This window comes from Mesoplodon mirus, assembly GCF_964341445.2.
Source record: "Mesoplodon mirus genome assembly, chromosome: 1".
NCBI classification, from domain to species: domain Eukaryota; kingdom Metazoa; phylum Chordata; class Mammalia; order Artiodactyla; family Ziphiidae; genus Mesoplodon; species Mesoplodon mirus.
The window spans coordinates 225,588,214-225,613,430 of record NC_138976.1 but is presented as its reverse complement, the minus strand read 5'-3'; the positions used below and the strand labels follow the sequence as shown (position 1 = coordinate 225,613,430).

Below are 25,217 nucleotides of genomic sequence, written 5' to 3'. Positions count from 1 at the left end.
AGAGTTTATTGCAGAATACTTTGTATAAAATAATTGTGGAAAAGAAAAAAAGGGAGTATATAAATATATTTGCAAATGAAAAGAAAATGTCTGAAAGCCCTTGGTATAAATGAAACTGCTAACAGGGCAGCTTCTGGAGAGTGAAATTAGCAAGCAAAAAGATGTTACATTTTTGCTTTACAGACCTCTGTGTGGTTTGGATTAAACACAGAACGAAATGCTTAAATACATAATACCCTTAAATATTGTTTTTTAAATGTGAAGTTAAAAAAGAAGAAAATAAGCAATTACCTAAAAAAATATGGGACGTGTGCCCCTGAGCAACATTCTAAAGGATGAAAGAAGTGACAGAATTCTATCCCTTATGTGTTCAGGGCATGCTCGGAGGACCCAGCCTCCTCTGATGAATCATATTAAATATAGTTTCTTCTTTACACATGTAATTTGCTGGTAGTTACAGGAAATTCAGAAAGTAGAGAGGGAGATAAGAATTACTTACAACACCATCATCCAGAGATAATCACTGTTAGTTAACTTTCTGGTATGTAATTTTCCATTGGCATGTTTAAAAACGCAAAATCTGTATCATTATCTACATCTTGTTCTGTGACCTGTTTTTAAGAGTGTATCATGGCCACCTTTTCCTGTCGTTACCCATTTTGCCTGTAGCATCACATGCACGGCTGTGGGGCATTTATCGGAAGGTTGTACAATACTTATTTTACCCATTCCTCTGGTTACACACCAAGCTGTTTCCAGTTTTTTAGTATAGAAATAATGCTGCAAAGATGTCCTTTGTTCATGCACTTTATCCTTGTTCATGTTCCCCATTAATCTCTGTTGAGGTTAAAAGTCCTAGAAGTGGGATTGCTGGGCTGAAGAGTGTAACACGTTTAAGTCTTCTCATATATTTTGCCAATTGTCATTCAGGCATTTCACACAAGTGTATGTGAGTATGTATTTCCCTGCCCTTTCTCTAAGAAAGGTTATTATTCTTTTTATACTTACTAAGTTACTTTATTTTAAAAAGCTATCTTTTACTTTTTAATCTAATTTTTTATTAAGCAAGTAATATACACACGTTGAAAAATCAGAAAATTCAGGTCTATATAAAGAAAAAAATTAAAATGGCTTGAAATCCTACCACGTATGGAGAACCACTATGAACACTTTGGAGATGAATTTCCAGAGTTTTTACATATGCGTATACACTTAAGAAAATGGAGCCAGACTGTTAATGCAGTATTATAACGTTATTTCAGTAAACACTATGGTGTAAACTATATATACATAAGTACAGTTTGGGAACCAATATTATTAATTGCATGTCATGTATAGACTTAACATTATTTAATCACTACTGCTCAAATAAGTTATTTTCAACCTTTGCCTATTATAAATAAACCTGTAGTAAACATCCTTATAGAATATATGTTTAGTTGTTGGGTCAATATTTTAAAAGCTATATTCCTAAAAGTGGAATTATTTAGTCAAAGACGATACACATTTTTAAGGATCTTGAGCTCTGATGCTAAATTAATTTCTGCAAAGGTAATACTGTTTTATATTCTCACAGCAATGAAGAAAGCTCATTTCCCTCGTTCTTCGTCAGTAGCTTTTATCAAGTTTCAAAGAAACCTTTGCCAATCTACTAACTGAAAAGTGATAAACAACATGGCTTTAATTTTCTGTTAATATTTATCATGTATTTATCAACTACTCTTGTTTCTCATGTGATGAACTGGTTGTTCATGTCCTCTACTCATTTTTACATTGAGGTGTTTATCATTTTTCTTAATTATATATAGGACCTCTTTATACCATAAATATATTTGATTTATACATTAATTTGTCCTATATATGATAAATATTTTTCTCATTTTATCTTTTGCTTTTTAATTTTGTTTGCAGTATTTATTGCGGACAAAAGGTTATCATCTTTATCTAGTCAGTTTACTAATCTTTCTTACCAATCTTTGCCTTTGGTGTTCCTGCTTAGAAATACCTCTCCCAACCCAAGATTATAGATCTATACACCTAGGTTAAGGTGTATATATCTATTAATTTTCACTATTAGTTTTTTCACAGTATTTTATATGCATAAAAAGCTCAGTAACAAATGTAACGACACTACCACCAGATATTAATATTTTGTCACACTTCAGTTCTTTTTCTTCCTCCCTCTCTCCCTTTTTATGTCACTGATACACCTAAAGCTTGATCATTATTTTCTCCTTTCTTTGTCTCCAAAGTCATCATTATCTTGAAGTGAATGGGTGTTGTTACCACGTATGCTGTTGTACGTTTATAACATACAAATAAACAGCCACAAGCAATATATACTTTTGTATGTTTTGCAAAAAAAAAAATGGCTTCCTAATGCACGTAACCTTTTGGAAACCGGCTTTTTTTTTTTTACCCAAACTTGTTCTTGAGATTCGTTTATTTTGCTATACAGGTCCCTAGTTCTTCGATTTTTAAAAATCTTATTCCATTAAGTGAATAAACCTCATTTTATTTGTCCATTTATTTATTTTTTACTAAGGAGCAGTTGAGTTGTCTCCGCTTTTTCACGACGACAAAGTGCATCGTGAAGAGCCCATGTCCCTGTGCACACGTGTGAGCATCTCTCTGAACAACGTGCCTCTAGTGTACTGTGAGGACCCACGGGGCCGTCGGGCGAGACCCTTCAGCTTTGTTGCGGATTCCCAAAAAGGGTCTCCAGAGTACCAACTTGTCCTCCCCCCAGCAATACCTAAGAGTTCTCATTTCCATATTCTTGCCAAAACTGGCATTATGAGACATTACTTTTTATTAATCTGATGGATGATAAATGGAATATTTTTGTTTTAGTTTGTTTTTTTCTCAATTATTTTTGAGATGCTTATTGATTTATATGGGCTTTTCCCTCTGTGTATGGCCTATTTATATCCTCTGACCATTTTGGAAAATGCAGTTTTCTTTTTTAAAAAGAACTCATTTCGGGCTTCCCTGGTGGCGCAGTGGTTGAGAGTCCGCCTGCCAATGCAGGGGACACAGGTTCGTGTCCCTGTGTCCGGGAGGATCCCGCATGCCGTGGAGCGGCTGGGCCCGTGAGCCATGGCCGCTGAGCCTGCGTGTCCGGAGCCTGTGCTCCGCAACGGGAGAGGCCACAACAGTGAGAGCCCCGTGTACCGCAAACAAACAAACAAAAAGGACTCATTTCTTTTTAGTTGTTATTAATTTTTTTCTACTATGGAAGCTATTTACAAGTAGATGAAACTTTGCTATGGTCTGTAACCAAGATATGTACAAAAGGATTCCCTATCACATTTGAAGCCATGCACATGAAGGCAAAGGCCGAATTCCTTGAACTGGATAAAAGAAATTTAAGAGGCAAGAGAAGTTTGTGTAACATTCAAGTACTGATCAACACCATCATTCAAGCATGTCATGGTTTAATTCTCAGTGTTGATTTTTCCCTCAGTGCTATGTAAATAAAAGAAAGACATGTCCTAACCAAAAAAAAAAAAAAAAAGAACTCATTTCTAAGAGGTATAAACTTCCAGTTATAAAATAAATAAGTCATAGTGATGCAATGTACAGCTCATTCTAAATAATATTGGATTGCCTACTTTTGAGATTTCTCCCTTTTGTTCAGGCTCTCAGAAGGAAATTCACTTTGCACCAACACCAGATCAGGACTCCTGGTCCAAACCTTCCTGGGACAACGTAGGCTGCCAGCATGCGTGGGAGAGGGCCCACCTGGGGCAGTGTGGCCCTGTGGCACCGGGCAGTGCCACAGGGAGCAGGGACCCCCTCATTCCCTGTGAGGATCCCGTTCTCCCTGATGGAGGCCTGTGAGCACAGGTCCTGGGCCCGCGGTGGGGAGAGGACACCAGAGATGGGCTCTGGAGCTCGTGTGCTGGCTGGCACAGCGACCAGCCAACGGGAGGCCGGACAGCTAGAGGAATGGCCAAGCACTTTTTTTTTTTTTTTGCGGTACGCGTACCTCTCACTGCTGTGGCCTTTCCCGTTGCGGAGCACAGGCTCCGGACGCGCAGGCTCAGCGGCCATGGCTCACGGGCCCAGCCGCTCCGCGGCATGTGGGATCTTCCCGGACCGGAGCTCGAACCCGTGTCCCCTGCATCAGCAAGCGGACTCTCAACCACTGCGCCACCAGGGAAGTCCCGAGGCCAAGCATTTTTGAGAGAGGCGAGTCTGTGCAGAGAGCAGCGATGGTGTGACGGACCTCCACAGAGGCCCAGGGCCATTCCGCGAAGGAAAGGCCTCCCCACGTGCGAGGACTGCAGGCAGCTCCCGAGGTTGGAAGCGCAGGGGGATGGCAGGAGGGGAGGCCCTCCGGGGGCTCGGCCTGCAGCAGAGCTGGCAGGGCGGCCGGAGGCGGTGAGGGCTGAGAGGAGGGCAGGCGAGGGAGCCGGGCTTCCTTTCAAGAAGCCACATGAACCCCTGGAGGGCTTCAAGCGGACCCACTTACCTGTTCGAAGGATCACGGCAGCTGCTGGGTGGAGATCGTGGAGCGACACCCGGAGGCAGGGTCGCCAGGTGGGAGACACTGCAGGGGGTGCACTGAGGGGTAATGGACGCGGGTGTGGAGATGGGGGACGACCTTCAGATGTGGGAGGGGCTGGCCGTGGAGGGGAAAGAGACGCCCCTCTCTCCCCGCACGCCCCGCCTCCCAGATGTCTGCGCTCAGAATTACAACCCAGTACCCAGCAGGGATTTGACAGGTTAGTTTTTAAAAGTTGAATGTGCCGAATAAGCGCACATGAAACTGGGTGTTTGAGGTCAGAAGCCAAGGTCTGCCAGGAGCACCCGCCGTCTAGAGCCTTCGCTGGAGCCTGAATTTGAAAATGCTCTGTGCCTCGTTTAGGATAAAGCGACCCCCAATGCCTGTGTGAAGCCAAGGGGCTGCTCAGGGGCGGGCGGGGACTGCCACATCCTGGGCAACTGGGAGAACTGGGAGAACTGGGATCTAGACATGATTCAACCATCAACCCGCTGTGGACACTGCATCTTCCCCCACCCTCTCCCAGCCTTGGTTTCCCTGTCTGTAAAGTGACCTCTGAGCGGCCGGTATCCATCACCCTCGCAGTCAGTCAGCATCTGAGTACGTCCAGCTTCCTCCTCTTGGGCTCAGGGCTGGGCTGCTCTCTTCGCTGGCTTTCCAGAAGTCACCCTCAGCTGAGAGGCGCCCCTTGACTCAGGATCCAGTTGTTGGGGCCTTGGGGAATAGGACCCCACCATGTAATGGGGCCAAAGCTCTGACTGCAGAGCCGGGGCTGTACTAGCAGCTGGCAGGGCCTCACAGAAGTGGGCTTGGCGCAGAAGGGAGTGTAGTCTTCAAGAGCTGCACGGCTGCCTCCTGACCCCAGAAGGCGCTGCTCATGCCCAGGGAAAGCTCTCTCTCAAATATGACTCAGGAAGCAGGCGGGGCACCGAGGGGCAAGGCCTAGGCTGCAACAGCGGGAGGCTCTCGGAAGCCTTGGAGGCATCTGGAGGGTCCATGATGCTTGGAGGTTGGGAGGGCCATGATGCTCACAGCGGAAAAGAGCCAGAGGAAGGGTTGGCAGAGCTCAGAGAACGAGCTGACTGCGTCACCACTTGGATTGCCACTTGGATTTCTTAGTAAACAGCTCAGACTTGAAATGGCCAGAACGAGCCCCTAGTTTTCCCCCAAACCTGCTGGTCTCAAAGCTTTCCCATCTCTCTAAACGGCGGCTTCATCTTCAGGTTGTTCACACGCTTTCTTCTACATCCCACAAACAAACCATCACTAAGTTCTGTGGGCTCAACACACAGCCAGGACTGGACCATTTCTGCTTCCACTGTTGCTACCCCAGTCTAAGCCGGGCCTTGCAGTGGTCTGCTAACCGCTCTCCTCCTCCTCTCCCTGCCCTCCCACCAGCCCGATGCTGGGAAATGTAGGTCAGACCATGTCACTTCTCCCTCTAGAACCCTCCAACTGCCACCCCTCATTCAGTGTAAACTCCAGTGTCCTGTATAGTAGTTCCTCAAAAAATTAAACATAGAATTAGCATATGATTCAGCAATTCCACTTATGGGTATATACCCCAAAGAACTGAAGGCACAGACCTGAACATTTACTGTACACCAACATTCATAGCATTATTCAATATACAAAAGATGGAAACAACCTGTGTCCATGGATGGATAGATGGATAAACAAGGTGTGTATATACACACAGTGGAATATTATTCAGCCTTACAAAGGAGGGAAATTCTGACACAGGCTACAACATGGATGACCCCCAAAGGCATTATGCTAAGTGAAAGAAGTCAGACACAAAAGGACAAACACTGTATGATTCCACTTATATGAGGTCCTAGAATAGTGAAATTCATAGAGACAGAAAGTAGAATGGTGGTTTCCAGGGGCTGGGAGGAGGGGGAATGGGGAATTAGTGTTTAATGGTGTGTTCGTTTGCTAGGGCTGCCTCTCACAAAATGAGTGGTTTACACAACAAAAATTAATTTTTCACAGTTCTGGAGGCTAGAAGTCCAAGATCAAGGTGTCGGAAGGCTTGGTTTCTTCTGAGGCCTCCCTTTTTGGCTTGTGGACGGCCATCTTCCTCTGCTGTCCTCACATGGTCTTCCTTCTGTGTGTGTCTGTGCCTTGATCTCTTCTTATAAGGATGCAGTCAGATTGGATTATAAAATAATAACCTTATTGAATTTAATTACCTCTTGAAAGACCCTATCTCCAAATACTGTCAATTCTGAGGTACTAGGGGTTAAGACTTCATCATATGAATTTTGGGGAGGAGGTGGAAGGTGGGGTCCAATTCGGGCTATATCAAATGGGTGCAGAGTTTCAGCTGGGGAAGTTAAAAATCTTCTGGAGGACGATGGTGGTGATGGTTGCACGACTATGTGAATGTACTTAATGCCACTGAACTGTGCAGTTAAAATGGTAAATTGTATGTTATGTGCGTCCTATCACAATAAAAAATAGTCCAGAGCCCTTACAATGGCCTCCAAGACCCCGGATCTCCACCCCTCTCTCCCTCCTGTTTCCTCCCCCTCCCTCCTGTTTCCTCCCCCTCCCTCCTGTTTCCTCCCCCTCTCTCTCTTGCCCCCCTCTGCTCCCAGCGCCCCAACTTCCTTCCTGGGCCATAAACTCACAAACCCACTCTCACCACATGGCCTTTGCACTTGACCTTCCTCTGCCTGGAACATCCTTCCCCAGATGTTGCTCGAGTGTCACCTGATTAGCAGAGGGACCCTCCCTGACCTTTGAAAATAAAGGTGAACCCCACCCACCCCTGTCAGGCACTTCACTCTACTTTACTCCCTAGTCCCGATCACCACCTGACACTACATGGATTTCCTAATTTGTTTAGTGGCTGTCTTCCCCTATGAGGAGAGGGCTTTGTTTTGCCCACGGATGTGACTCCGAGTCTCAGGAAACGCACACAGGTATTCCTGAGTGAGAGAACCGACAGCTCCTCTTCTGACATGGCATCCTTTCCACGATAAGAAGACACAGTTGAAGGGTCATCACATTCGGACCCTGCAGCAGCCCTTGAGGCTTCAGGGTTATTACGTGATGTGCCAGGATGAAAATCTCCCCCTCATGCTGGGCCACTGTCTGTTCACGTCCCCTCATGGTCCACAACCATTGTCACCACCTTTCCCGAGGTGGCAGGACGACGAGGGACTTCAAGTCACAACGGTTGCGTTTCCGTCACAGCTCTGCCTCTTGTTAGCTGAACCGCCCTGTCGCCCTCTGGGGGCCGCTGCGCGGAGCTGGCTCGCAGCATCTCACGTGAGCAGCACTTTACTGAAGCTACCAGCCAGGTGTTAATGGCAGCCGCTATGTTAAACACACGCTCCTCTCTTCCACTTTTTACAGGCTCCCTTCCGAAACTGTCAGAGAGAAAGAAGGTCTCCTTCTGGGCGAACCTGTGGAGCAGCTCAGAGCCACCCCTCCTCCCCCAGGGACCCCAGTGTCCTTCCTGAACGCCCAGCAGGATGGAGTGCTTTTCCCTGTCACGTTCCTGGAACTGGCCTGAGATTCCCAGAACCCCCATCCAAGTCCTGGAAAGGCTTCCAATGAGCCTCTGAACTTCCTGAGGTTACAGAGGGTTTAGCTACACTCTGCCAGTCTGAGAAATCAAGACCACATCCATCTTTATCCTTCCTGCCTTCCCTCCCCCCTCCCTTCTTCCCTCCCTCCACAGTTATGCAGTAAATTAAATACATGCCATTTCCTTTCTCTCCCACATCCATGGAGTTTTCTGAGTTTAGTTCCTGGGAAAATGGGAGAAGATGGAGAAGTACAAGACCTCCTAGAGTATCTGTCTCTCAGTAGACATTAATAAGTGTCTCCTGAGTGGACCAGGAAGACGCCTTGGGAGGTAAGGTTGATAGAGCAGCAGCTGCCTTCTGCTGCATCCCCTGGGCGAGGGAGGGCTCAGCCACACAGGTTACGAGAAGCCTCAGTGGGCTGTGTGGTCTGAAATCATCCACTGTGGCGTTTGCCAATTTTTTTTCTTTTTCACGGTGACCCTCGGTACGAACACACTGTACACCTGCCAGATGGAACATACCAAGGTGCACATGCCTTGAAACAAAGGCTTATGAAATATTATTTCCCCTTACTTCAAGTGATGCACTTGAGTATTTTCTATTCTATTGTATTTCCCTAAAAATTTTTTTTAATTGGATAAAAGACAGATAACATGAAATTTACCATCTTAATTTTTAAGTGTAATGTTCAGTAACAGGAAAAATATTCACATTGCTGGGCAACCAACCTCCAGAACTTTTTCATCTTGCAAAATTGAAATGTTATACCCATTAAAGAAAAACTCCCCATTTCCCCCTCTGCCAGTCCCTGGCAGCCACGGTTCTACTTTCGGTCTCTAAGAATTTGACTGCTCTAGGGACCTCATAGAAGTGGCACCATACAGGGTTTGTCCTTCTATGACCGGTTTATTTCATTTAGAATAACCTCCTCAAGGTTCATCCTTGTAGTGGCATGTGTTTGAATTTCCTTCTTTTTTTAAGGCTAAATAATATTCCACTACATATATATGCAACAATTTATTTATCCACTCAACCATGCGGCTATTGTAAACAATGCCCCTATGGAAATAGTTATGCAAATATCTCTGAGACCCTGCTTTCTCTTCCCCTCTCAACGCCTCTCTGACTTTATCACGGCCCACGAATCACCTGTCTTCACTTCTGCTCCCTCAGCCTCGTTCTGCTGTCTTTGCAATCCCCACCTCCCAATCTGTTGACACTTCCTTTAAGATTTGGGGATGCCAGTTCTGGAGCCAACCACACAGTGTCAGCAGCAGCCGTAGCAGGGCTCAGCATGTGGACATGCCCTGGGACCCAGGCACACTCTGCTGGGGTGCAACACTAGAGCAAATCCAGGTGGTGGGCAGGGATCCGGTAAATTGTGAGAGAGTATGAAAATATTCTATCTGGGACTTCCCTGGTGGGCCAGTGGTTAAGACTCCATACTTCCACTGCAGGGGGCAAGCCTTCCATCCCTGGTTGGGGCACTAAGATCCCTCATGCCGCGTGGCACGGCCAAAAAAAAAAAAAAAGAAAGAAAGTAAAAGAGAAAGAAAAAGAAAATATCCTACCAAGGGCAAAAAAAAAGAAAAAAATAAGGAGAACTTTGCTTCAGTCTTTCTTGAATAATTAATTACTTATTTGGAAAAGCAATCATGCTTTTTGCCCAGAAAACCTTGAAAGTGAATAATCTGGACTCATCTATAAGATGAGCAAAGGCAAAAAAGCCAAAAATACTTTTATGAAAGCAAGTTCCTGAATGATTTTATATTAAATAAGTTGAACTATATAACTTACTTACAATAGTGCCTTAACACATAGTAAGCACTCAATAAATGTCAGTTATTATTATACCATGGCTTGATAATATATTATTATACAGACCCCCAAACCATCAAGAAATACTTATATTTGTTTATTGAGAAGCTTGTGTGATTTGGGGCAAGATTTTTAAATCTCACTGAGCCTCAGTTGCTTTATCTATAAAATGGGGCTAGGATTATGTTTCCTGCTTGCCTTAAAGGATCAAATGAAAATCATTTAAATAATCTGTAAACTTTAAAGTACCATACATAATAAAAATCTCTGTTAAGACCAAATAGTAAAACCTAAAAATTTAGAACTGTCCATCTTCCAGACTATCCATATCCCTACTGGATAATTAATATGTCATCAGGTGGATTTCAGTGCAGTGTTTATTTTTATTTTTATTTTTTTCAGTGCAGTGTTTAGAGTGAAGTTTTTTTTTAACATCTTTATTAGAGTATAATTGCTTTACAATGTTGTGTTAGTTTCTGCTGTATAACAAAGTGAATCAGCTGTATGTATACATATATTCCCATATCCCCTCCCTCTTGCGTCTCCCTCCCACCCTCCCTATCCCACCCCTCTAGGTGGTCACAAAGCACCGAGCTGATCTCCCTGTGCTATGCGGCTGCTTCCCACTAGCTATCTATTTTACACTTGGTAGTGTATATATGTCCATACTACACTCTCACTTCGTCCCAGCTTAACCTTCCCCCTCCCCGTGTCCTGAAGTCCATTCTCTACGTCTGCATCTTTATTCCTGTCCTGTCCCTAGGTTCTTCAGAACCTTTTTTTTTAGATTCCATATATATCCGTTAGCATACGGTATTTGTTTTTCTCTTTCTGACTTACCGAGTGAAGATTTTTACATGCTAACGATGATATTGATTAGACCACATTAAGAAATGATACTAAGTTCTGGAAAAGAGCTAAGGAAACACCCAACCTGATTTTCTCGGATGTTGGTCCCTGGGTCTGATTGAAGAACTGGTCTTCATGCATGGCGTAGCCCATCCATCATCCTGGCACCCTGTTTCCATTACGTCACCCCCTCCTCTGGCCCACAGCACTTCTTAACAGCACCAATCTCAGTCCTTTGGGCCTTCTGTTTAACGCCTGCCTTCTAAATTAGACTTTGTGAATGCCTCAAGGGAAGGGGCTTTTGTTTTTTTTCATCTTTGTATCTTCAGGACCCATCTCGGCACTTGGAACGTATTCTAATATGCCGTAGAGCTTTCTCTTCTTTTGAAGAAATGAATCAATCAGAGAGAACCCAAATATAAGAAAATGCCTACTTATCCACTTCCCCCTAATATCCCGCTGCCATAAAGAGTAATCAGTTTAATTACCAGGACTATAGTAAAAAGATGCCATTTATACCAAAAGCCAGTGGTATTCTAGGAACTGATTATCGATCCCTAGCCAATACTATGTGGTCAACAAGGCACATTGATCTAATGTTTAATATTGTATTACATCTAAGATGCCCAAAATAAAATAATTTACTCTTTTGTTTATTGCATGATTATTTCCCATATTTCAGGAAGTCTTTCCCCTTTAAGGGCTGCCAATTTTCAGGAATAATAAGTGGTAAACTTAGCAGAGATTCCCAGAGGAAGCAAGGAGACCTGAGATTGAATTTTGCCCCATCTTCTTGCCTCCAGGTATGCACGCTTGTGTTTAAGGAGATTCAGGACAAGATTACTAAGAGAGAAAGGAAATCAAACACATTTAGGAAGCCAAAGTCACTTAAGGGTGCCAAATAGTTTGTTGTTACTAAAAACATCTGTTTGAAGAGAAGCGGCCCCTTGGTATTCAGGAAATCATGGGTTGAAGTCTCCCACCCGTGGGGTTGAACTGTTGGGTTTGGTCTCTTGGATTTCAAAGTTTCTTTGGCTCCTTAAGCCTTGAGTGACAACATTTCCGTGTGATAAACTCAGCTCATCTCCTATGGTTAATTAACCAACCACAAATATTTCTGTGTCAGTCCAACTCCCTGGAGAGAAATGCAAGGCCAAAACATTTCCTCTTGTTAAGAACCAAGGATGGCCATGATCATGGCAGAGCCTCTTATTTGAACACGTTCGCAATTGGCTTTGGTTAAAGAAGTAAAAAGAGAAGTAACTCTCTTAACCATAAGGCACTTTAGCACAATGAGCACACACACGCAGAGCTGGCAGTGAGACAGCCTTGGGTTCAAATCCTAAGACTCCCCAGATGGGGATTATATGGTCACTGCTCCACGCCTGGACTTCCTGTATGGAGACACAGATCTTTCGGATTCTTTTATTTCAACCCCAGACTCCCAAAAGGGGGTGGGAGGGAAGGAGAGAGAGAGAAAGAGAGGTCTGTTGTTTTTAAAAACATTTTGGGGGCTACAGCCTCCTTTGAGAATCTGACGAAACTACAGACACCTCCCCCCCACAAACACACTTATGTGCATACATGTCCAATTGGGTGTTCATTTTCAGGACGCTTCTTCCCCCAAACCCTCACAACAATTCATGGACCTCTGATTAAGAATCTTGGTTTAGACTATGGGACAAATGAGGCCAAAGCCTTGGGTTTTGTTTCCTTATGAGTCATTTCATTTCACAGAGAGGAAAGTCTGTTTTCCAGCCAAAGACCATATCCCTAACCCTGGTCAGCGAATATAGTTGCTGACAACGAGGGAGCTAGATGAGAGGATGAAAACTCAGGCCACTATCACCACGGCTTCAAGTGCAAGTCCAAGTCCACCCCACTCCACCCCCAAATAAGCATTCCATCTCCCTATATAACTGTCGTTCCTCGGAAGGACTAGGAAAGAATACTCTTTGGCTGAGTGACGTAGTTCAGAATGACTTTGCAAGCTACATGTGATTTTGTTTTTAATCATAGCCCTCTAGGATGTTAAAAAAAGGAAACTAAATGTCCAGTTTGAAATAGAGTTAACACAATGAAATATTATGCAGCTTCAAAAATGATCACTGTGGGGCTTCCCTGGTGGCGCAGTGGTTGAGAGTCCGCCTGCCGATGCAGGGGACACGGGTTCATGCCCCGGTCCGGGAGGATCCCACATGTCGCGGAGCAGCTGGGCCCGTGAGCCATGGCCGCTGAGCCTGCACGTCCGGAGCCTGTGCTCCGCAACGGGAGAAGCCACAATAGTGAGAGACCCGCGTACCGCAAACAAACAAACAAACAAGCAAAAATGATCACTGTGAAGACATGTAGCCATGGGAAAGATGCTTATGTTAAGATGAAAAAAAGAAAGCAAGGAAAAAACCTCCAGAATCCAAAGGTCTCTGTCCCTTATGATTCCAGCAATAAGAAGTTGCATCGTATGAACGAAGAGAAGCAAGTCTTGGGTAGAAATCACAGGTTAGTGGAATTATTGATGGCTCACATCTATTTCCATTTTTTGGTATTATATGATTCTTATAGTTTTAAAGAAAGGAGGTAAATGATAAATCTGTACAAAATCAGTCTATTCTTCCAAATGGCTGTGGCAGATCTCCTGCTTCTAAGTGGCCCGGCCCTTTCTATGGCTTCCCTGTGAGCAGGTGAAGAAGGAAGGTCCCCGGCGGACCTGGTCAGAGCTCCGCAGACCTCAGGGAGCACAAAACCCCAGGCTGCACCTGGAAGAGCAGAGAGGGCGCATCCTTATTCCTAGGCTTGGGTCCTCGTCATCCGAGTCTGGGCTGACAGGGAGACTGGTTCCTGCAAACAGCATGAGGAATTTCATGTCTAAATGTACGTGACCTTCTGCTTTTTAAGATTCCCCCCGTCCACAAGCAGAGTCAGAAGTAAAGGACACACCCAGCTAACAGACCACTCCCCTGCCAAGCTGGAAATAGACACAGGGTCCCCGCAGGGTCTGCATGGGTACTGGGAGTTTAGCTACTCTCACAACAGCCACCAAGAGAAAATTGCCAAGGATCTTCCTGCAGTGCAACCATCTGGGGGGCAGGGCGGGGTGGCAGCAGGTTCATCAATAAGGACTTGACCTTCTTAAGGTCACGGTCAGCACACGAGTCATTAGCATGGAGGCTCCACAGCCCAGCTCTGACCTCAGGCCTGGCTCACGTCCCTCAGGCGAGCTCCTAACCGCCTCCCTCTCATCTCTGCAGCCCTGCAGCTGGGGGGTCGTGAACAGCGACAGCCGCCATCACTGCATCCTGCAAGTGTGGCTTTTCCTTCCCAAAGCGCTCAGCACATGCAGGGCTGCCCTCCTTCTGCAGCTCCTCCACCGAGGCTCTGCTGGCCCCTAGAGAGATGAGTGGCTACCTCGTCTGATGGCCCCGAAGCCCGTGGCAGGACCTGGGTGACAGCCCCGTCACAGACAGATCAGACAGGGGTGGGCACAGTGGGTGCACATCTGACCTCACAGAGACTCTTGTTTCTGCGTCCTCGGGGCCTCGCGTGAGTCTGGCTTAGCGCACGTGGATGTAGATGCCAGAATGTGGCTGCCAGGATGTGGCACCCTGACAGCCTTGACCCGGGGCAGAGGCTGGAATAAAACATCCCAGCAGTGGCCTGCGTGGACCGAGGAGGAGGATCAGGCCTCAAAGGCCTGATTCCCTTGAGCTCCCCACCCCCAAACTTGGACCCAACCCTGGAGAAAGGGGGAGGGTGCTGAGCTCCCTGGGGGTTTTCCCACGACCCAGCAGAAGCAAAGATGCTCAGACTAGATGTTCTGTTTTTGCACACTGAGTGTGGCTGAGACTCATACCCTCCCACGTGGGTCCACTCTCTGTCCTGACCCCCCTGAGCCCACCAGACGTCCTTCCAGAAGCAGCAACGCCTTCATCATAAACGTGCTCGACCCGTGCTGCTACCGTCTGTGAAGCTGGTGTCCTTGTCAACAGTTTCAAAGTTTCCCCTTAGCGTCATTGTTCTCACAAGCAGGACATTCTTCTTCTTCTTTATTTGGGGCGGGGAGATGATAAATGAGCCAGATACTTATTCCTGAGTGTTCCCAGGCTGTGCGGCCTCGGGAAGGTAAAAGAGAATAAAGCAAGGAAACAAACAGTGCTGCGCTGTCCTCCCCTTAGGCTGGCAAGCGCAGCCTGGGAAAGCTTCAAGGCAGTCTTAAGGCCAGACAGACAGAAGTGAAGAGTGATGAGGTCCAGCCCGAGGGCCAGGCGTCACCGATGATCTGTGTGACCTCATGAATGTACTCTGCTCTCTGGGTGTGTGGCTGGGAGTTGGTGATACAACGAGGGTGTGTAAGCGGGACCTGGGATGGAGACCGTGCCACCCAGCTTGAAGCCCAAAGCCCTTTCTCTTAAGCTCCCTGCTGGGCTCCATGGAGGGAGCCTCCAGCCAGGCCCGGGCAGAGGGGAACGGCCATAAGAAGCTCACGAGATTTTAGAGCTGGACCTTCAAGGATCCACAGGATCTCTCCCTGGGGAGATGGGCATTTCAGGCAAAGTAGAGGATTTGGCAAAAGCTCTGAGTCGTGATGGGCACAGGGAGCCCCCAGGGACAGGACCCCTGGGCCCAGTGAGCCTGGAGGTGGATACCGGGAGAGGAGCTGGGGAAGGAGACCCAGCCTGTCTGGTCTCTGTTCTCAGGCATCGAGGAGTCAACAGAGGTTTTACCCTGATTGGTGACAGGGCCACATTTGACCTTTAGAAAGACCTCACCGGCCACATGCAGGATGGACTGGCGTGGAAGAGACTGGAAGCAGACAGATGAGCTCCCAGGATGTGCAATCATCCAGGCTGGAGTAGGGGGGACCTGAGCTAAAGCGATGGAGATGTGGGGGCGCATCTGAGAAAGGAGAAGTCAGTGTGATCACAGTGCTGCACTCACACAGGGAAGCCTGGGGGAGCTCCAGCCGTCCTCTGCCTTTGCTACGACTCCTGCTTCCCCTGCACTTTGGGGCTCCTTTGTAGGAACAGAGTCTCCTCCTGGAGAGGCCAGGGGAGCTGGCCACCTTAGCAGGAGATGGGAGGAAGGGCTGGCAGGGCACCCAGGGATTTCAGACCCGGCCTCTCCTGCGGAGTGTGGAGTCAGGCCAGGGAACACCAGCCCCCAAAGATGGGTGGGCCTGGCACCTCCATCCTCCCCTCTGACCTGCCCACAGCCCCAGTCCCAGCCCCGTGCTCCCACAAACACGCCGGGCCCGGCTCTGGGTGGGGGAGTGGTGGTGGGTGCTCTCGGTCCTCCCAAGACCCACTCCGAGCAGAAGAAGACATGTGCTGCCATTTGATGACAGAAAACATTGTGCGGTAGAAAGTGTGAAGCAGGAGAAGGACTTTGGGGAGGAGGTGCTCCAGCGACTAGATTTCTCCAGAATGGATGAGGCCTGGAGATCTCTTTACGGGGCAGAGTGGATTCATTCACTTTTGTTGCAAATGCAATTTGTTATGCTGGGTGGTTTCTTGGTGTTGTTGACAAGTGTGTGTGTGTGTGTGTGTGTGTGTGTGTGTGTCCATGTGTACGTCTGAGCCGGTGTGTCTCTGTGTGTGCTTGTGTGTCTGTGTGTGCGTGTGTGTATGTGAGCACATCTACATCAACAAGCCCCTTGCCTGCAACAGATTTTCTTTTTCGTCTTTCTAGTATAAAATTCTTAAAACAGGGTCCAAAAAGGACTACCCCACCGAACACTGCGTGCCGGCAGGTTCCAGCCTTCTGAGGGTAAAACCTCAAGGGGTCCTGTCTCAGGGGTGGGAGATGGGGCACATTCCTCAGTCACAGGGCCCCATGGAGCAGCAATCACCACATTGGAAACACCTTTTGAGCACCTGCTCAGGGGAGATTGGCTGTGTTCCCTCCCACCTGCAATGAACTGAAAGTATTTAACCAAGAGAATTCATCAAAGACCTTAAATATAAAACTTCTGACAACATTATACACCTGGACAAAACCAGCTCCTGAGGCCCGTGTTTTTGTTTTTTTTTTTTTTTGCGATACGTGGGCCTCTCACTGTTGTGGCCTCTCCTGTTGCGGAGCACAGGCTCCGCACGCGCAGGCTCAGCGGCCATGGCTCACGGGCCCAGCCGCTCCACGGCATGTGGGATCTTCGCGGACCGGGGCACGAACCTGTGTCTCCTGCATCGGCAGGCAGACTCTCAACCACTGCGCCACCAGGGAAGCCCCTGAGGCCCGTGTTTCTCTCCAGTTCTTCTGACACCTTTCCCTTCCCTTCATTGTCAAGGGCCTTTCCGATCAACAGGACGAGAAGGACCACACGTGGTGACGGTGACTCTTTCACAGGCAGGCAGCCTCCGCGGCAGTTCTGATGGCACACAAACAGACGGGAGGAGGGCAGGGTGCACATCACGAGAGAGTGGCTTTCTGTGCAGGCTGCAAGTAGAGGTTCCATGCGCCAGGATGAATGTGGCGGAGCCATTTGCATGGATGCAGCAAATGCCGAGTTGCACCCACCTCAGTCCACCTGCGCGTCCCTCAAGGGCCCTCGAGGAGAAAGGTGTTAAACCTGCCCGACGCCACCAAAGTGTGAGCTTCCTATGAGCAAACTCTTGTGCAAGCAAATGAGATCCTCTTAAAGACCAGATGGAGGGAGACAGTCACAGGGCCTGTCCACTCGGCTCTGGGCCAGGAGCCTCTCTGGGGGTGTTATTTTCGCTTCCCGTTTGCGAGTTCTCAGAGGGCACTTGTCTTGGTGACAATGTGGTGTGGAGGACCCTGGGAAGCTCCACCTGACCAGGAGGGGAGGGTGGGAGCGGGCGCCTCTCACTGGTTGCCCAGGTGGGAGCAGCCTCAGCGGGGGTCAGGCCGCGGCAGAAACATGGGCTCGCTGAGCCCCATCCCTCCTCCGCACCTGTGACAGGGCCACCGGGCCCGGTTGTCAGGGGCGACATCTGCAATCTCAACCTTGACGGCTGGGAGCCACAGCACTGTGTCCTGCACTGAGCCCCGGTCACCTCTAGGAAGCGTCTCCGCCCACACTTCTAGGTGACACGAGTGGCAAAGGCCTCCCCTGCGGGGGCCACCTTGCCTCATTCTTGAAGCAGGTCCCAGGAGTACACGGAAAAGCCGCCTTCTCCCCTTGGAAGTCAAACAGAAGCCAATCCTTCCCGTGCCAGCAGCCCCAAACCTTCCTGATTTGATGAAATCTGATGAAAGCTATAAACGATCTTTGCTCAAGACCTGTCCATTCCAAAAAAGCTTGCGTGCAAATTCAGGGAGGTCATAGGCTCCATGAAACTCAGCAGGGGTCCATGATCCCCAAGACTTAGGTCGCCAGCTGCAGCAACAGGTGCAGAGACACGCCTGCTGTGGGGAGAGGGTCTCCATCCAGGGCCCTGCACCCCTCCTTTTTCCCTGCCACCAAGCACACAGCAGGACCACCGGATCCGTGAGCGTCTTCTGCCAGGCTTGGGACTCAGGAGAGCCCAGGAGGCAGGTTAGTCTCTACTTGGCCCTGCTCAGCAAAGCCCAGATACAGACAAGGCGCAGATCTGTACTTTGGCACTGAGATATTATGCCTCTCAGGCAGCCATGTGCTGGAGCCAGCTCATGCTGGTTTGTAAGAGCCAATTGTTAAATTTGGCGGGTATTTGTGAGCTGTTTGTTAAGTACATTGTTATTCAAAATTAAAATATACAAGATTAAAATTACATAAAATATAATTAAATGACCTTAAAAACGGAGGTAATACACACTCAAACCTCATCACTCCCTAGATATTTTACTCTTGTCTCTGCTTCTGAAGTTACTTCTATCAGTTGCGTCTGTAGGATGGACACAGTATAATGGTGTGCTGCCTTGCCTCTTTCCAGCTTCCCAGCTGCATGTGCAGCCAAGTCATGTTGGCGGCTTGAAATCAGCTATGGCAAGAGTGTTTACACCACAGGAATAGGCAAGGGCTATACATCTGGGGTTGATCTGTTGCGCTGATTTTCCCAACTTAAGACAGGGATGGAGAAAATGTTGATAATGTTGATTTCATTTAAAAATATTTGTAGCTGTGAATAGCACCCCCCAAAATGGGGAAAATGTTTAAAGTAATAAAAAACGATTTTCCAATTTAGTAAAGAAGTGGGTCACCACACAGACTAACAAGTGCAGTTCCGACACGTCTTTGTGGTTTCAGTCTGATGTTACTTCTTGGCATAAATGAAAATATCAGTGAAGTTCATGTGCATCGATGGCAACCATAGCTTGACTTTGGATACAAGGGTTTGGCAAAAGTCCACAAAAGCATTCTATGGAGAATCAATGGGCTCTATGGTATTTATAAGAAAGGGTATTGTACATATTAATGTTTGTAAATTATGCATCATACATCCTTCATACAAGTAAAACTGATGATTAACTTATATGTGTGAATGTGTATGTTTGCTTCCCGGAAAGCTGGTGGTTAAGCATGTGCCAGCACATCCCTGCTGTCAGTCCTGAAGACGCCTATCTTAACCTGACACATCCCTGACGGCACTGACAGGTGCCAGGGAGTCTGCCAGACCGACCGACAGACAGACAGACGGACACCACAAAATAGAAATGGCTCTATCTCATTAGGAAAAGGAGACTTCAGCCTTTCCCATAAAGCCGCCCAAATAAAATCATAAAATGGCTTATTACTTTTGGTCCTATCTTCAAATGCAATACTTTTTTATGTTTATTTTTTAATATTTATTTATTTTATTTTGCTGTGCCGGGTCTTAGTTGCGGCACGTGGGATCTTTGTTGCTGTGTTCAGGATCTTCGTTGCAGCATGTGGGATCTTTGGTTGCGGCACGTAGACTCTTAATTGCGGCATGCATGTGGGACCTAGTTCCCCGACCAGGGATTAAACCCAGGCCCCCTGCATTGGGAGCATGGAGTCTTAACCACTGGACCGCCAGGGAAGTCCCCAAGTGCAATACTTTTTTTAAAAAAATGAATTTATTTTTTAAAAGTCCCATTTACTTTAGAAATGGTAGGAATAAAAAGAATCTTACCATGAAATAATTTTATATAATCTCTGTAACAATAGAGGCTAGAATAACTGTAAAAACAGACAGTTGAAACAGGCTATTTGTCTAACTATAATAGACTCACAGCTGGATGTCTCACAATAGGTTGGCCCTCTTGGTAAAAAAATAAAAACATGGTCTATGCTTTGTACACAGAAAGGGAGCTAATTCTTATTGAGTACCCTCACCATGCATCAAGCTCTTTCCAAAACACTGCCCTGTTTTTGTTTACTTATTTATTCATTTCCTGATTTTTCCAAAAAGATTTGGGGCCACTTATAAAAATAAATATGAAATAACAGGAGAGAAAAATAGACAAAGAAATCAGACCAAAGGGTAAGTTAGGGCAGGAAAGCAAATTTGACAGTAAGGCAGGTACAGAGAAATACAGACCCTGAGATGGGGCTCCCCAACTGCTAATATGGTTAGATGGAAATTTGGCTCTAAGTGTCCTGGAGTCTGAAGCAGCGGGTGGGAAATGACCCGTTGGAAGAGTTGGTGTCTGCTGCTCGGGCAAAGAGCGCGTCTCCCGGGTCTGGAGTCTGAGAGTAATTCTCCCGAGGCTCCTTTTAGGGTGGTGCTGAGTGCAGTGGTGGGCGGCGGTCTCAACAGCATTGCAGCAACGATGCCGCAGTGAAGGGCCTGCCTTGTTTCTTACAGGAGCCTTTAGTATGAGCCGAGCACAGTGTGTCCTTGCCAAGCTGGGTGTATGGCCTGATTCAGGAATGTGGTTCCCTGAACAGCCCAGGCACTGAGATCCAGACACACAGCTCTCAGCTCAATAAGCTCGACACAGGGGGAGCACCCAAGGTACCTAGATTCATGTTTCTCAATCTTATTAAACCCATTTCCTCTTTTGAGAAACCAAATCATACTCTCCCTTTTCAAGATTTCAAGATAAATGTTGTGCATACAAATAAACCTAAGAAGTTACAAATGTGAAATGTGCCTTTTCAAACTACAAGGACTCCTCTTACACGGAGAATTGATTCTTCCATGAAGCATTGAATAGAATCTAGATGGAAATACTGTGTACCCCTCAGCTTCAATTCACCAAAGAATTAGGGCTTTGGAGTTTAATTCTTATAACACTGTGATGTGCTATTATCAACAAATAAAGAAATGAGACTTAAGGGTATAAGTCCCCTACTGAGATAGGTGAGGCTGCTAGTATAGTGTGAGGTCAAACAATTGTTATTTCAGGAAGACATTTGGTGACATGCCAGGAAGTGGCAGGACTGAACCTTGAACTTGGGCCCTCCATTCCACAAGCCCAGGCATCTAACCTCTCAGCTATAGGACCTCTCAGCCACGGCTGCTTTGTCTCTCTCCTATGCCCAAGTCCCTTCCCCTGCCTTGTACGTACAGCACGCTGAGATAAAATTAAATTATCCTTCCTAACCATCGGACTTGGTGAGTCCAAATATTTTGGGGTGGACAGATCCTTTTGGGAATCTGATGAAAGCCATAAATGCTCTTTGCAGAAGAATGCACACTTCCACAAAGTTCAGGGAGCTCACAGGTCCCGTGAAACTTAAGAGGGGTCTGTGGTCTCGAGGTCAGAACTCCTGACTTAATCCATTAAACACAGAGCATCTCATATCCGTGCAGACATGTGAATATATTCGACCATCCCCTGCACCTGAGCGATCCTGAGAGGGTGAGCCTCTTTAAATTCTGTACCCTCGGAGCCCCACTTGCCTCACTCTGGTCCTGGCGCAGCAGCCCAGGTAACAAGGTGTGCAAAGAGGCCAGCAGAGAGTGGCCTTGACAAGGCACCCGAGATAACCTCTTTCTACCCCCATGGTTTTAGGAAGCATCAGGCCTTTGGCGAGGGGGCGCGCACAAGCCACCCAGTGGCCCGTGGGGAGCTGAGGGGCCATGGCCGAGCCTCCATGCTTCAGTCATCTTGTTCAATTTAGTTCTCACTTCTGTACCTGGAGCTGGGTGCAACTGTTCCCCCTTTACAGAGAGCTAGGTCATTTGCTCAGCCCTCCCAGATCCCCCATAAGTGGCAGAGCCAGGTCCCAGTGCAGGATTGGCTGGCCCCAAAGTCCAGCACCTTCCTCTGGTCCACTCTGCCTTGCAGGAGCAGAACATGCTGAAGACCTAGTGACACCCCCTCTCCTTCTGCAAGGGCCCCCGTTAAAGCCCCTGTGTGGCCATGGCCCCGGAGTCCACTGTGACTAAGGGTGATCGTGAAATCTCACATGCTTTTCCTCCTTCCAGCTTTCTTCCTCATGTCTTAAGCTTATTTGCGTTCAAGAATGTGTCCTTGTTTCTCTCCGTCAAGAACCACTCCACAGGGAATCCACCTTGTGCTAGGAGGCACTGTTCTGGGTGCTGGGACCCAGAGGGAAGGGAGGAAGGGCCTGGTCCCTGTCCTGGAGGAGCCCAGGTCCAGAGGGACAGCAGACCAGCAAGCAAATGGCCCTAAGCATGTGCTGGAGGCCATGGGGACACAGGGATGGGTTTGGGCACTGGTGACAGAAGAGAAGACATTGGTTCTGATCCTGAGAATCAGGACAAGCAGGACTTGCCTGGATGAGGAAGGGGGGGGCAGCAGGAGCGTGGACCTGTGGAGGGGGTCCAGAGCAGCGAGGGAGCAGGGGATATGGCAGGGAAGGGACTGTAGGCCCAGTGGTAACCTCCGCGCTTTCATTTTGATCTTCATCTAAGTGATGTGATTTTCATCTAAACTCTATCACCCCACAGCTTCATAATTCTTTCTTCTTTCTCAACTGCTTCCGCAGCGTTTTTCTAATCTGGCTGAGATATCACCTTCGAACAAGGGCACACCTGCTCTACCAGGCCTGTGGGGTGTGCGTGCGTGTGTGTGTGTGTGTATGTTTGTGTGTGTGTGTTGGGGAGGTCAGGCTTCTCTGTCTCCCTGGTACCTTTCCAAACACCTGCCCCTTACAAGCAAGGGTGCCGCCCCTGGTGGTCACATCTGGATGCTGCAGACTCTAGGGCAGTGCAGGGGCTGGCACTTCAAGAGTCCCAGTTAGGCTCTGCATCCCTCTGGAGATGCTCCGCTCACGGGAGAACGTCGGCCAGCACAGCTCACTGATGCTTGGCTGACCACAGATTCCGTGGGGATGGCTGAGCTCAGGATGGCAGAGTTCATCGGGTGTTCCATGCCAGGTCTGGGCCCTCCCTGGCCTCCACGCTCGGCCTCCTACTTCCTCACTGGTGAGGGGCCAGTTGTGGGTAGCTAGGCATGTGCTGGGGGCCCAGAAGCCTGAACCAGCACAGTGAGCTCTGCTAGGAGACAGAGGTGGGGTATCGGCCCTAAGTCCCCTGACACAGAGTGAGGGCTCAAAAGATGCGTGCTGCATGAAAAAATAAATGAATCATGAGAAATACCATGAAGAGAGGGAAATAAGGGGCTTTCTGGGAATAAGGTGAGGAGCTGGGAGAGAGGATGGTAAAAAATGCAAGAGGCTTGCTGGGTTCCAGAATGCTCAAAGAGAAGGTGGGACCCCTGGGCCATGGAAGCCAGTTTTCCTAAACATGCTCAGGTTTTGACCATTTCTGCTCCAAGGAGGGATAAGCATAGTTTTGTTTTGTTTTGTTTTTTTAGCTTTTTACTTTGGAATAATTTTAGGTTTACAGAAAAATTACAAAGAGAAGATAGAGACTTCCCATACATCCTTCACCCAGCTTCCCCTAATGTTGGCTTCTTTCCTAACCATGGTACATTTGCCAGAACTAAGAAAGGCACATCAGTACAATGATAGTCATTAAACTCCAGACTTTATTTAGACTTCACCTATTTTTCACTAATGACTTTGAGGTTGTTGTTGTCCCAGAATCCAATCCAGCCCGGATATGAATTCTGGATTTAGTTGTCATGTCTCCTTCTTCTCCCCTGATGTGTGACAGTTTCCCCATCTTTACTCATTTGTCATGACCTTGACAATCTAGAAGGTCAAATAGTCTGTAGACTATCCCTCAGTTGGGTTTGATGTTTTCTTATGACTAGACTGGGATCATGGGTTTGGGGGAAGAATAGCACACAGGTGAAGTACTTTTCTCCTTGCAGACAAAGTTACGCAATAAATACAATATGACTTATCCCTGGAGATGTTAACCTTGACTTTGTGGCCAGGATTCTCCACTATAGTGTTACCGTTTTTCGCTTTCCATACACTCTACTAAGTCCAGTTCTCACTTAAGGGGAGGGGAATCAAGCTCCCTTCTGGGAGGGAGGAGTATCAACATATTTATATGGAATTCTCTATAACTATGGAAACACGGTGATAACTCTTTAGTTCATTGGTAATGTGGGCAGTTGAGGCTAAACACAGTGGTAAACGCAGTTAGGAAATGACTAGAAAAGTTGTCAAAATCCTAGAATTTTTAAAATCCTTTCAAAATATGTTGTCAACTGTTTTTTCCTGTTCACAGTTGGCCAAATAGATCTCTTAGCCCAAAAGGCCATCGTTAAACCTATTCCATCACCTTCCCCAAATGTCTGAAAAATGGAAAACCTTGTTTAAAAAAAACAAACAAACCCAAAATGAAACAAAGGCAACAGCCAGTCGTCGACCTTGAGCCAGACACTCCCATGCATCACCGCTGGCCTCCATCAGCTCTGCACTATGGTACCTTTACTCTCGCTTATAGGGAGGCCCTTGCCTGGAGCCCACAGCTGCCGTGAGTGCCCACGCATCTCGCCACCACCCGGCCCAGCCTCCTCCTGTCTTTCCTCTGTGGCACATTCACCACCTTTTCCAGCTTAGAAAGCCTGAGAAGCAGAATCTACCCTGGATGGATGAACTTTTATAAATCAAAAAACTCTCTAAAACAGAAATGAACAAACAACAGGGCAATCTGTTCATAGCTGTGGCTCGGATCCTAAGAACGTCTTCTCTCTCCGCCCATAACCCCCATAGCGATGTTCCTGCCCGGTCTCCCACCCACAGGCCTCCGGGCACCGTTGGCACCCTTTGAGGAAATGAGATGGTCGGGAAGGCAGAAGATGCCTCTTACCTTGGCAGTGCTCAGCGGCCCGTCACCATAGCTCTTCAGATCCCCGCGCCTTGTGGGGCAGTGTCCTTCCAGCTACAGCCAGCAGCTCGGAAGCAATCCCAAAACAGGAGCCCATCCCAGGTGTCTCAATCAGTTCAGTAGCTCGTAGCTTCCTGCTGACGATGGCAATCACCCGGCCGAGGTGGCAGGCTCCCCGGTCTGTGGTCACAGCTGCCCCCAAGGAGCCCCGCCCCTCCCGCCAAGCCCTTCAAAAGCTTCCGTGGGCTCACTGGGTCCAGGAAAAGCCTGCGAGGAAGCACCACAAGCAGCTGGTCTTTCTCTGGGCCTGGGCCACATCGGTAACAATGCCCCTCGGCCACTGGGAAATTTTCTCATGGGGTTTTGATTTAACAACACAGATGTTGTTTTTCCTGCAGCAAGCCTGGCAGAGTTAGTAACCTCCAAGCTAACTCGGCA

The 25,217-nt window shown here is 47.6% G+C and overlaps 1 protein-coding gene across 1 annotated transcript in view; it reads right to left on the bottom strand.

Moving 5' to 3' along the window:
- BLK (BLK proto-oncogene, Src family tyrosine kinase) overlaps nt 1-24,861 on the bottom strand; it is a 57,559-nt gene extending 32,698 nt beyond the window's left edge. The window contains exon 1 of the mRNA XM_082618851.1: nt 24,762-24,861. The gene's annotated coding sequence lies outside the window, so the exon portion shown is untranslated. The remainder of the gene's footprint in view (nt 1-24,761) is intronic.
- Between the last annotated feature and the right edge of the window lie 356 nt (nt 24,862-25,217).